Source organism: Lampris incognitus, chromosome 3 (assembly GCF_029633865.1).
Source record: "Lampris incognitus isolate fLamInc1 chromosome 3, fLamInc1.hap2, whole genome shotgun sequence".
NCBI classification, from domain to species: Eukaryota; Metazoa; Chordata; class Actinopteri; order Lampriformes; family Lampridae; genus Lampris; species Lampris incognitus.
This window is the reverse complement of record NC_079213.1, coordinates 115,104,359-115,116,555: the sequence shown is the minus strand read 5'-3', so window position 1 is coordinate 115,116,555 and position 12,197 is coordinate 115,104,359. Positions and strand designations below refer to the sequence as shown.

The following is a 12,197-nucleotide window of genomic DNA, read 5'->3' as shown; positions in this document are numbered from 1 at the left end:
TCCACCTATCACCATGTCAAGAGTCATCCTCCACCTATCACCATGTCAAGAGTCATCCTCCACCTATCACCATGTCAAGACTATCACCATGTCAAGAGTCATCATCTACCTATCACCATGTCAAGAATCATCATCTTCCTATCACCATGTCAAGACTATCACCATGTCAAGAGTCATCCTCCACCTATCACCATGTCAAGAGTCATCCTCCACCTATCACCATGTCAAGAATCATCATCCACCTATCACCATGTTAAGAGGCAGCCAGCGAAGTTAAACACTCGGGCCTTGGTTTGTACAGCCTTATCTAGACCAGGCTGGAACTTAGCAAGGTGACTTCTTACAACTCAAACACTGTAAGATAACTTCAACAAAAAATAAACACCACTTACAGCGTTTCCTCACAATGTTAACCAAACACAACAACACAATCAAAACTCATTGTCACGGTTACAGCCCAGAACTTAAGGCCGATTTATTTCAATTACACAACTGACACAGGACTTATATCTACCGCAACAAGTTGTGCCATCTGAAAGCAGCAATGACTGAACTGCTTCCTGACATGGATCCACATGAAGACATGCAAGAACAGAGAAACTTGTTTCATGGAGACCCTGACACACCACTTCCGCTTCATACAAAAGACATCTATGTCTCTGTGAGGCCCATGGAGCGCAGCAGGGTCATGTGCTCCTCTCACACTTAATTCAATTTATCATGACCAGATCAGAGCAAATAAGAACAGGACAGGGCAGAGTTATCTAATCTTACCTCTCATTCTATCAGTTTGAACAACAAACCTCTCTAAACCCCTTTCACCTTATCAGTCTGCACACCAATCGCTAGCTGAAAAACCTTATCACCAGCCTGAACACCACACCACTACACACAATCTGTTTTTTATGCATGCTCAATAATCCAGGTCAGAATAATCAAAGAAAGTAGAATCAGTTCATCTGGACACCACGTTTCCTGAGATAGAAACGTTTCATCATCATCTAAGTGACCTCTTCAGTCTAAACTGACTGCAGGTGTCCCCACCCTTATAAACAATACAGTGGCATAGCGACCTAAAACACTGACCAGTTTCATGCAAGTGACCGTGACCATTAACTAGAGTTACAATGGCCATGTGTACTATTCACAGAGGGTTGGGGAATAGTTGCAGTCACAGCATTGTAAAATGGTGACAGATGTACTCTTAGAGCCCCCCCCCCCCTGTCGGTTCAGGGATGGTCGTTCCCTCTTCACATAGATGGCCTGTTTCAAAGATTTCAAACCCCAAAACGCGCTGCACCAGAAGATGGTCCACCCCAATGATCGGGTCCCCCGACACAAACAGAGCAATATAGTGTAGCTGTTAAGTGCCAGGAGGATTGTCGTGACTTGTACATTGGGGAAACTAAACAGACGCTGGCCAAGAGGATGACACAACACAGGAGAGCTAACACGTTAGACCAGGACTCCACAGTCTACACCATCTACAGACCAGGACTCCACAGTCTAAACCATCTACAGACCAGGACTCTACAGTCTACACCATCTACAGACCAGGACTCTACAGCCTACACCATCTACAGGCCAGGACTCCACAGTCTAAACCATCTACAGACTAAACCATCTACAGACCAGGACTCCACAGCCTACACCATCTACAGGCCAGGACTCCACAGTCTACACCATCTACAGACCAGGACTCCACAGTCTACACCATCTACAGGCCAGGACTCCACAGTCTACACCATCTACAGGCCAGGACTCCACAGTCTACACCATCTACAGACCAGGACTCCACAGTCTACACCATCTACAGGCCAGGACTCCACAGTCTACACCATCTACAGGCCAGGACTCCACAGTCTACACCATCTACAGGCCAGGACTCCACAGTCTACACCATATACAGGCCAGTGGCCACTCTTTCAAGGATGAGGATGTGACCATCCTTGATAGGGAAGAATGCTGGTTTGAACGGGGTATGACACTGGTCGTTGGTTTGAGTCGTTATGCCACTGTATTGTTTATAAGGGTGGGGACACCTGGAGTCAATGTATTGTTTAGAAGGGTGGGGACACCTGCAGTCAATTTAGACTGAAGAGGTCACTTAGATGACGATGAAACGTTTCTGTCAATAAACGTTGTGTCCAGATGAGCTGATTCAACTTTCTGTGAGCACTCTGAATCATTAGCCTAGCTTTCTGAAGTCTCACCGGACCACAACACAGAACTACATTACATGGACAAAATGTATGTGGACATCCCTTCTAATTATTTGATTCTTTCATCCACACCTGTTGCAGGTGTATAAAAATCAAGCACACAGCCATGCAATCTCCATAGACAAACATAGTCTGAAGAACTCGGTGACTTTCAACATATCACCATCTTAGGAAGCAACATTCCAGTTCAACTACCCTCTGCCCTGCTTGAGCTGCCACATTCAGGTGGAAGCGCTTTAAATGTGAAGTGGAAATGTGATGGAGCAAGAGCAAGTCAGATGTTAAGCAGTAAAGTAGTACAGTAGAGTAGATACAGTTAATGTAGGTCACACAAGCTCATAAAACAGGACAGCAGAGTGGTTGCAACACGCAGGACTAAATTCCAAACTGCCTCTGGAAGCAACGTCAGCACAAGAACTGTTTCTCAAGAGCTTCATGAAATGGGTTTCCATGGCCAAGCAGCTGCACACAAGCCAGACCTCCATGTGAAATGTCAAGCATCGACTAGGGTGGTGCAAACCTCACCGCTATCGGACTCTGAAGCAATGGGAAGACATTCTCTGTAGTGATAAATCAAACTTCACATCTGACAGTCATACAGATGACTCTGGGTTTCACGGATGCAAGGAGAACACTACCTGTCTGAATGCACTGTGCCAACCGTAAGGTTTGGTGGATGAGGAATAATGGTCTGGGGCTGTTTTTCATGGTTTAAGCTAGGCCCCTTTAGTTCCAGTGAAGGGAAAGCTTAATGCTACAGCATACAATAACATTCTAGAGAACATTCAAGATTCAAAGTTTATTCATCACATACTTCACATACAAGTACAATGAGCAGTGATTCCTGACAGTGAGCAACAAAGAGAAGTGGAAACAATAAAATAAAACAAAATACAATAGAATTCAAAAAAGTTAAAAGGTTAAAACTCAGGGGATTATACTGAAGGTACATCCCGATAGAGGTCTATGTACAATGTGTAAGTTACTACAAAAGCAAGTTTGCAAATAGTCTGTAAAGTGTTGAGGCAAAGTGACAGAATGGCAGGTTCTTAATTGTGTGCTTCCAACTTTGTGTCAACAGTTTGGGGAAGGCCCTTTCCTGTTTCAGCATGACAATGTCTCCTGTGCACAAAGTATGGTCCATAAAGACATGGTTTGCTGAGTTTGGTGTGGAAGAACTTGATTGGCCTGCACACAGTCCTGACCTCAACCCCATCCAACACCTTTGGGATGAAGTGGAACGTCAACTGTGAGCCAGGCCTTCTCCCCAACATCAGTGCCTGACCTCACTAAGGCTCTTGTGGCTGAATGGAAGGAAATCCCTGCAACAATTTTCCAACATCCGGTGGAATTCCTTCCCAGAAGAGTGGATGTGCATGTGGGACTAACTCCATATTAACACCCTTGATATTGGAAGAGGCGTTGGACAAGCGGGTGTCCACATACTTTTGGCCATGTTATGCATTAGCCTAAATCTCTGAAGTTTGACTGGACCAGAACCATGTCAAGAAATGAGATGCCGGTTTAAAGAAGAATGAACAAAAGCTCTCACTGAAACACACCTTTGTTTTTTATTAATACATGAACATAACATGAGGTTATGTTCTACTACTTGAGGTTCACACGCATACAACAGTACGTCATCGGTCTAGATGACTCCTAATTTGAAGTCTATGTCATGCTGTTGTTAAGAGTGTCTGTCTGTTAACCCCAAAATTTTCCTGGAAATACTGAAGATTCTGACCCAGTCATTACAGGCCTTCCTCTCCAGTGCAGCTCCAGCTGGCACCCTCCAGAGCAGCTACTGGGAGTGGTGTGTGGTATGTGGTGAAGCCAAGCAGCCAGACAGTGGGTCTATATGGGTGTATGGCTGTAGGCAGGACTCTCTTCTGTCCTGGTACAACAGGCCCATAAGCATTTAACTACAACTGTTACCTCCTAATCCTCATCACCAGTAATCATGGCAGGATATTCTATTCTAGTTCTCCTTAGACCCCAAAACTCATCTACAACACTGCAGCCTGCCTCTCGCTTAACCTCCACCCCAGTTTAGTCTAATCTACCGGGCAACAACAAACCAGCCACCGTTTGAATTTCCTATTCTAAACCTTAAATGGTGAGAGGGACTGAATTTTGGCCTTACTGGTTGCACTGGGGGATATGGGAAAACTTTTTGTCATGATAAGCTCACATATGACACAGTATCAATGGATCACAATATCTCTCATTGTACCGTTTCTCAATATAAAGTGTAGTATCAAATTAAAACTGCTTTTCAAATAATACTCCCTCGAATATTTTAGATCTAATTGTGCAAGAAATTTTAGGCAATTCTTACCTTTCATTTAGACAACTAAATAGTATTTCATCCCAGTATAATATCCCAATATAAAACTTACCAGATACTGGAGCTTGTGCACAAAATAAACTGTACGTCTCCAATTGCAGGCCATTGAAACTTTTTTTTTTAAAGTTTCTATGACTGCTTGAGTCAGCCAGCTGGGTGGGTGTTCCACTGTCCCTAGTGTGGTTATGACATAATGATAGCTCCACCCACTGGCCTCTGTGCAGACAACACAGTGAGCACTCTCACATTTGCTGCAGATGACTCCGATACGCCAAATGATCAAGGAGCAGTAGCAAATACTGTACATCTGTTACTATGAAATGGAAAATCTGACACCTTTTTACAACTGCTAGGGAGTTCACCGGTCAGACCAAGGCCCTTACAGAGCCAGGGTGAGGGGTTGCACTCCAAGGCATTAAAACTGTAAAGGTTAGGGGTTCATTTCCCACTGAGGAATGGCACACTTGTTGTAAGGCTCTCTGGATGAAACAGTGTTCTATACCATATGTTCTATACTCATGTTCTATACTCTTGTCTATATGTTCTATATTCACGTTCTCTACTATATGTTCTATACCCGTGTTCTTCATGTTCTATACTCTTGTCTATATGTTCTATATTCACGTTCTCTACTATATGTTCTATACCCGTGTTCTATACTATATGTTCTATACCCGTGTTCTATACTATATGTTCTATACTCATGTTCTCTACTATATGTTCTATACTATATGTTCTATCCTCGGGTTCTATACCGTATGTTCTATCCTATGTGTTCTATACTCATGTCCTATACTATATGTTCTATACTCATGTTCTATACTATATGGTCTATATTCGTTCTATACTATATGTTCTATCCTTGTGTTCTATGCTATATGTTCTATACTATATGTTCTATCCTCATGTTCTATACTGTATGTTCTACACTCGCGTTCTATACTATATGTTCTACACTCGTATGTTCTATATTCATGTGCTATACTCGTTCTATACTATATGTTCTATCCCTGTGTTCTATACTAGTGTTCTATACTGTATGTTCTATACTCATGTTCTATGCTATATGTTCTATACTATATGTTCTATCCTCATGTTCTATACTGTATGTTCTACACTCGCGTTCTATACTATATGTTCTACTCGTATGTTCTATATTCATGTGCTATACTCGTTCTATACTATATGTTCTATCCCTGTGTTCTATACTAGTGTTCTATACTGTATGTTCTATACTCATGTTCTATGCTATATGTTCTATACTATATGTTCTATCCTCATGTTCTATACTGTATGTTCTACACTCGCGTTCTATACTATATGTTCTACACTCGTATGTTCTATATTCATGTGCTATACTCGTTCTATACTATATGTTCTATCCCTGTGTTCTATACTAGTGTTCTATACTGTATGTTCTATACTCATGTTCTATGCTATATGTTCTATACTATATGTTCTATCCTCATGTTCTATACTGTATGTTCTACACTCGCGTTCTATACTATATGTTCTACACTCGTATGTTCTATATTCATGTGCTATACTCGTTCTATACTATATGTTCTATCCCTGTGTTCTATACTAGTGTTCTATACTGTATGTTCTATACTCATGTTCTATGCTATATGTTCTATACTATAAGTTCTATACTCGTGTTCTACACTATATTCCCTCTGCCTGACAGCACAGACCATAAACATGAGAGCCGAGCACACAATGAAGAGGTTCATCCTCCATTCTGCCAGAGGAACAGCAGAGGCCCTGTGTTCTGATGGTCTTTTTGATTCATCTACACCTGTTCAGCTCATTTTTTTCCTTATACACAAATTAGCTTTATTTTCTGTAAGTGTGCGTTCATGTGTTTGAAGGTTCAGCTAATACCAAAAAGGTGAAAAGAGCTTCCTCTTACACTAATATAAGATGTACAGAATAATAAGTAGCTGAAAACATTAATATCAAGCAGATGGAAAACAGAAATAACGTCTCACTTGACAGCTAGTCTATATTAGTCTAACTTTATGAATCTTACTGATCCTGCTACTTATACTATTTTAGTTTATTAAGTTATCTGGCTGATCCATCATCAATAAGATGAAGCGTCTCATTTAGGACAGACAACAATAGACTGGACTGCTCCATCTGTGTCATTGACCTCAGACAGTCTGATGATGCTGGATATTAACTCAGCAGCTCACTAACAGTCACCAGCAAGTCACCATGTTCATCTGCACGGCTCCACGTCCAGGCCAGGACACAGACATCCTTACATTAATGAGACACTATTCGACAAGATATCCAGAGAACTCAGATCAAATGATGGCTGGCTAGCTGCCAAAGTAACCAACCAAGGTGAAGCATTAATAGCCAGCCCTACCCCAAACCATTTCTGCATAAAAGATCTGAACAAAACCAGAGGCGAAGACATGGATCCTGGAAGACCAGGACAAAGCGATGGAGCATAGCTACAGGTTAACAGGTGACAGCAAATCAACAACACAACAAAAAACATCAGTGCACTCCTTAATCATAAGCCAGACCTGGCTCCAATCACACTCACACACACACACACACACACACACACACACACACACACACACACACACACACACACAAACGCCTGCTGCCTGTCCTGGCATTTGGGAACCAAACTATTTGTGAAACCCAGTCACACCACAACCCGGGACTTTGACGGTGAGACAGAAACAGCACCGTGCATCTCTCAGGGTTATGGTTAGGGTGAGACAGACAGGATTAAGGTTTGGGTGAGACAGAACAGGGTTAAGGTAAGGTGAGACAGAACAGGGTTAAGGTAAGGTGAGACAGAACAGGGTTAAGGTAGGGTGAGACAGACAGGGTTAAGGTAGGGTGAGGGTGAGAAAGACGGTTAAGGTGAGTGAGACAGAACAGGGTTGAGGTAGGGTGAGACAGAACAGGGCTACAGTAGGGTGAGACAGAACAGGGTTGAGGTAGGGTAAGACAGACAGGGTTAAGATAGGGTGAGGGTGAGACAGACAGGGTTAAGGTAGGGTTAGGGTGAGACAGACAGGGTTAAGGTAGGGTGAGACAGAACAGGGTTAAGGTAGGGTGAGACAGAACAGGGTTGAGGTAAGGTGAGACAGAACAGGGTTGAGGTAAGGTGAGACAGAACAGGGTTGAGGTAAGGTGAGACAGAATAGGGTTGAGGTAGGGTGAGACAGAACAGGGTTGAGGTAGGGTGAGACAGAACAGGGTTGAGGTAGGGTGAGACAGAACAGGGTTGAGGTAGGGTGAGACAGAACAGGGTTGAGGTAGGGTGAGACAGAACAGGGTTGAGGTAGGGTGAGACAGAACAGGGTTGAGGTAGGGTGAGACAGAACAGGGTTGAGGTAGGGTGAGACAGAACAGGGTTGAGGTAGGGTGAGACAGACAGGGTTGAGGTAGGGTGAGACAGACAGGGTTGAGGTAGGGTGAGACAGAACAGGGTTGAGGTAGGGTGAGACAGAACAGGGTTGAGGTAGGGTGAGACAGACAGGGTTAAGGTAGGGTGAGGGTGAGACAGATAGGGTTAAGGTCTGGCACATCAGCTGATCATGGCCACAGGAAGAAGGCAGGCATGACCACATTAGCTGGCAGCATGCTAGCCCGGTAGCGCTGTGTCTTTCTGGCGGTTATGACAAGACGGGATGATCGCAGAGTCCCCCGCCTGTCCAAGACAGAACCAAGTAGAGGACTAGTGCAAAGAGTCAAACAAACAGACTGAACCGGAAGTACGTCAGGCGCGGCTAACTGCGGCTAACGCTAACTAGCTCCTTCACAGTTTCACCACCTCGCGTACGAGCATTTAGCCCACGACAGAAACGACACGCTCCCTGTCGTTGCCTGACGCCTGACTGCGGAATGAGAACCTGTGTGAAACAGCTGTCAACTCACTGGTAGTGCCAGGACGCTCCCGGACCAAGTCTTCTGCGGCTCCGCTCACCCCGCCGGCCGTGCGCGCTCCCGCGCCAGGCGCCGCGCCGGCCGTAAGTCACGGGGGCGCGCCCGTAGGACCGTACCTTTGGGTCGCGCGGCAGTTGGTGATTTACAGAATTTGGTGCTTCTTTGTTTTATAAACTCACAGACCAACCGCCGACACGTCACATCTGTTTACTTCCGCTCTCTCTTAACGGAGCCGGTGCGACCTGCTGGACTGTGTCGTCTGTGGTGGGCCGGACCGGCTCGGGCTAGCTGAACAGGACTCAGCGGGGTGTCGGACGCGTCCTCTCTAATTAGCCTGCTGTGTTGTAACATGTCAGGTGTTTCTGAGGCGTCTTCTTCCTCCTCTTCCTCCTCTTCTTCTTCTTCTTCTTCTTCTTCTTCTTCTTCTTCTACTTCTTCTTCTTCTTCTTCTTCACTCCTTGGAATTTACGCTGTTGGTCTCTCGTGTGAAGTTACCGCCCACTGCCGCTCCGAATCTTTTTTATTTTATTTTTTTACCTTTATTTAAACAACCTTGACACGTACAACTCTTGAGGCGAGTTTATAGTAAACGTTCCATCCATGTAGAATGACTGAGCAAACATATGCAAATATACATGTGAGTAATTTCTGCATCAAAGGAACACAAAAAATACAAATAGACAACAAATCAAAATCAATAATAATGAAGGGGGAAATTGTGGTCAGATTAACACCTACTACTACTACTACTACTACTACTACTACTACTACTACTTTCGGCCGCTCCCGTTAGGGGGCGCCACAGCGGATCATCTGTTTCCATCTCTTCCTGTCCTCTGCATCTTCCTCTGTCACACCAGCCACCTGCATGTCCTCCCTCACCACATCCATAAACCTCCTCTTCTCTTCTTCCCTGGCAGCTCCATATTCAGCATCCTTCTCCCAGTATACCCAGCATCTCTCCTCCACACATGTCCAAACCATCTCCATCTTGTCTCTCTTGCTTTGTCTCCAAACCGTCCAACCTGAGCTGTCCCTCTAATATACTCCTTCCTAATCCTGTCCTTCTTCATCACTCCCAGTGAAAATCTTATCATCTTCATCTCTGCCACCTCCAGCTCCACCTCCTGTCTTTTCATCAGTGCCACTGTCTCCAAACCATATAACATAGCTGGTCTCACCACCATCTTGTAAACCTTCCCTTTAACTCTTGCTGGTACCCTTCTGTCACACATCACTCCTGACACTCTTCTCCACCCACTCCACCCTGCCTGCACTCTCTTCTTCACCTCTCTTCTGCACTCCCTGTTACTTTGGACAGTTGACCCCAAGTATTTAAACTCATACACCTTCATCAGCTCCACTCCTTGCATCCTCACCATTCCACTGTCCTCCCTCCCATTAACACATAGGTATTCTGTCTTGCTCCTACTGACTTTCATTCCTCTTCTCCCCAGTGCATACCTCCACCTCTCCAGGCTCTCCTCCACCTGCACCCTACTCTCACTACAGATCACAATGCCATCCACAAACATCATAGTCCATGGAGACTCCTGCCTGATCTCGTCCATCAACCTGTCTATTACCACTGCAAACAAGAAAGGGTTCAGAGCCGATCCTTGATGTAATCCCACCTCCACCTTTAACCCATCTGTCATTCCAACCACACACCTCACCACTGCTACACCTCCCTCATACATATCCTGCACTACCCCTACATACTTCTCTGCCACTTCCTCATACAATACCACACCTCCTCTCTCGGCACCCTGTCCTATGCTTTCTCTAAATCTACAAAGACACCATGTAACTCCTCCTGGCCTCCTCTATACTTCTCCATCAACATTCTCAAAGCAAACATCACATCTGTGGTGCTCTTTCATGGCATGAAACCATACTGCTGCTCACTAAACATCACTAAGAATGCACTGACGTGTGCATCCCCAGTGGCTGGGTTAAATCAACATGATCTTTATATAAAAAAAGTTTTTAAAAAATCTCCATGTCACCCTTTCTCAGGTGGTGTTTATCTTCCTCAAGTTCGGGTCCTCTACCAGAGGCCTGAGAGTTTGAGGGTTCTGCGCAGTATTTTAGCTGTTCCTAGGACTGCACTCTTCTGGAGAGAGGCCTCAGATGTTGTTCCTGGAATCCGCTGGAGCCACTCTCCCAGTCTGGGGGTCACAGCCCCTAGTGCTCCTACTACCACGGGGGCAGCTGTGGGTTTCACCTTTCACATCCGACCTAGTTCTTCCTTCAGCCCTTGGTATTTCTTTAACTTCGCATGCTCTTTATTCCTGATGTTGCCCACCCTCGGGATTGCTACATTGATAGCTACTGCTGTCTTCTATTCCTTATCAACCACTACAATGTCTGTTTTGTCCGGTCACTCTGTGGTAGGTTGAATTGTGGTCTGGAAGAAGAGAAGCCCCGCATCGGGATCATCAAAAGTGTCGACAGTTCCCTGCAAAGTAAGCTGTAGCTGGGCAGGATGGAGGAGAACAAACTTCTCGCCGACATGGCGGAGTAGTGCCTTCATGTCCTTAAACTCCGCTCTGCGTCGGGCCAGCGCTGCAGAGTGGTCCGGGAATATGTGGATCTCTTTCCCTTTGTGTGACAGCTCTCCACGTTCACGGGGTGTGCAGAGAATCAGCAACTTCTTCTGGCAATAGTGCCGCTGCACCAGCATGGCTTTCCAAGGTTTGCCTGGGAGCAGTTCGGCTGCAAATCGGTGTGTTGGCAAAAGTTTCTTCGAGGATTTCCTTCAGTAGGGGGCCCATAAAGGCAGTTGGTTTGGTGGCCTCTTCGCCCTCAGGTAAGCCAACTACCTGCCTGTTCTGTTGACGGAGGCGATTTTCTTGGTCATCCCCTGCAGCTTTAAGTTTGACATTGTCTGCGGCCTGGGCGGCACAACGCGCCTCCAGCTCCACTAGTCTGTCCGTAACTTCACTTTTGGGAGGTTTCCAGGGCAGCGATTTCATTTGCGTGGTCAGTCACTAACGTCTGGAGTGAAGCCATTGTAGAACGACGTTCTTTAGCTATTTCTTCACGCATAGTTAGAGCTGTTGCACAAAACTCAGCCATAATCTCTGCCTGTGGCGCCTTCACCTCTGTGCGGATGGTGGTGATCATTTCCTCCAACGTTCAGCGCCACCATTTTACCTGTTATTTGGCTAGCTAGCAGAGAGCTAGCAGAGAGCTAACAGAGAGCTACCGGCCAGCTGTGTTGAATTGCTGTTTCCCACGCAGTTCTTATTTCTTCCGGACAGTAAGAAATAGTTAGTAGTCGTGTACAGCAACACTGTGCACAGTTCTGAGAATTCGATCAGTATATTTGTAGGAAAGGTTCAGTGGAGAAGTTCCGGAACACGTCCTCACTCGGTCATGTCAAAACCGGAAGCCCTGGAGGAAGTTATGTGTGACACACCTAACTCTGACCAGGGCAATGCCATCAAGGCTGGTCCGACAGGTGTTAAATTATGCAATAGTGTACAGAGAGAGATCCTTCTTGTTAGAGGTATTACTAGCCGGAGCCGATAAAACCCTTTCTCAAGCTGCTAGCTGACGTGGAAATGAAAGAGCCAGAGCGGCTGCAGGTAGCTCGATATGTGCTTGTGAGCAGGGAGAAGGGTATGGAAAGTCCCAGCGCTGGGGTCAGAGACATTAAACTCTAGCAGTTCAGTATTATTAAGAGAAACATTACAAGACTG

General features: G+C 45.3%; 1 protein-coding gene across 4 annotated transcripts in view; it reads right to left on the bottom strand.

Moving 5' to 3' along the window:
* Window positions 1–8,535, bottom strand: part of rabgap1l (RAB GTPase activating protein 1-like) — a 249,462-nt gene extending 240,927 nt beyond the window's left edge. For all 4 annotated transcript variants that reach the window (XM_056275886.1, XM_056275888.1, XM_056275887.1 and 1 more), the window contains exon 1: window positions 8,482–8,535. The gene's annotated coding sequence lies outside the window, so the exon portion shown is untranslated. The remainder of the gene's footprint in view (window positions 1–8,481) is intronic.
* Window positions 8,536–12,197: the final 3,662 nt, after the last annotated feature.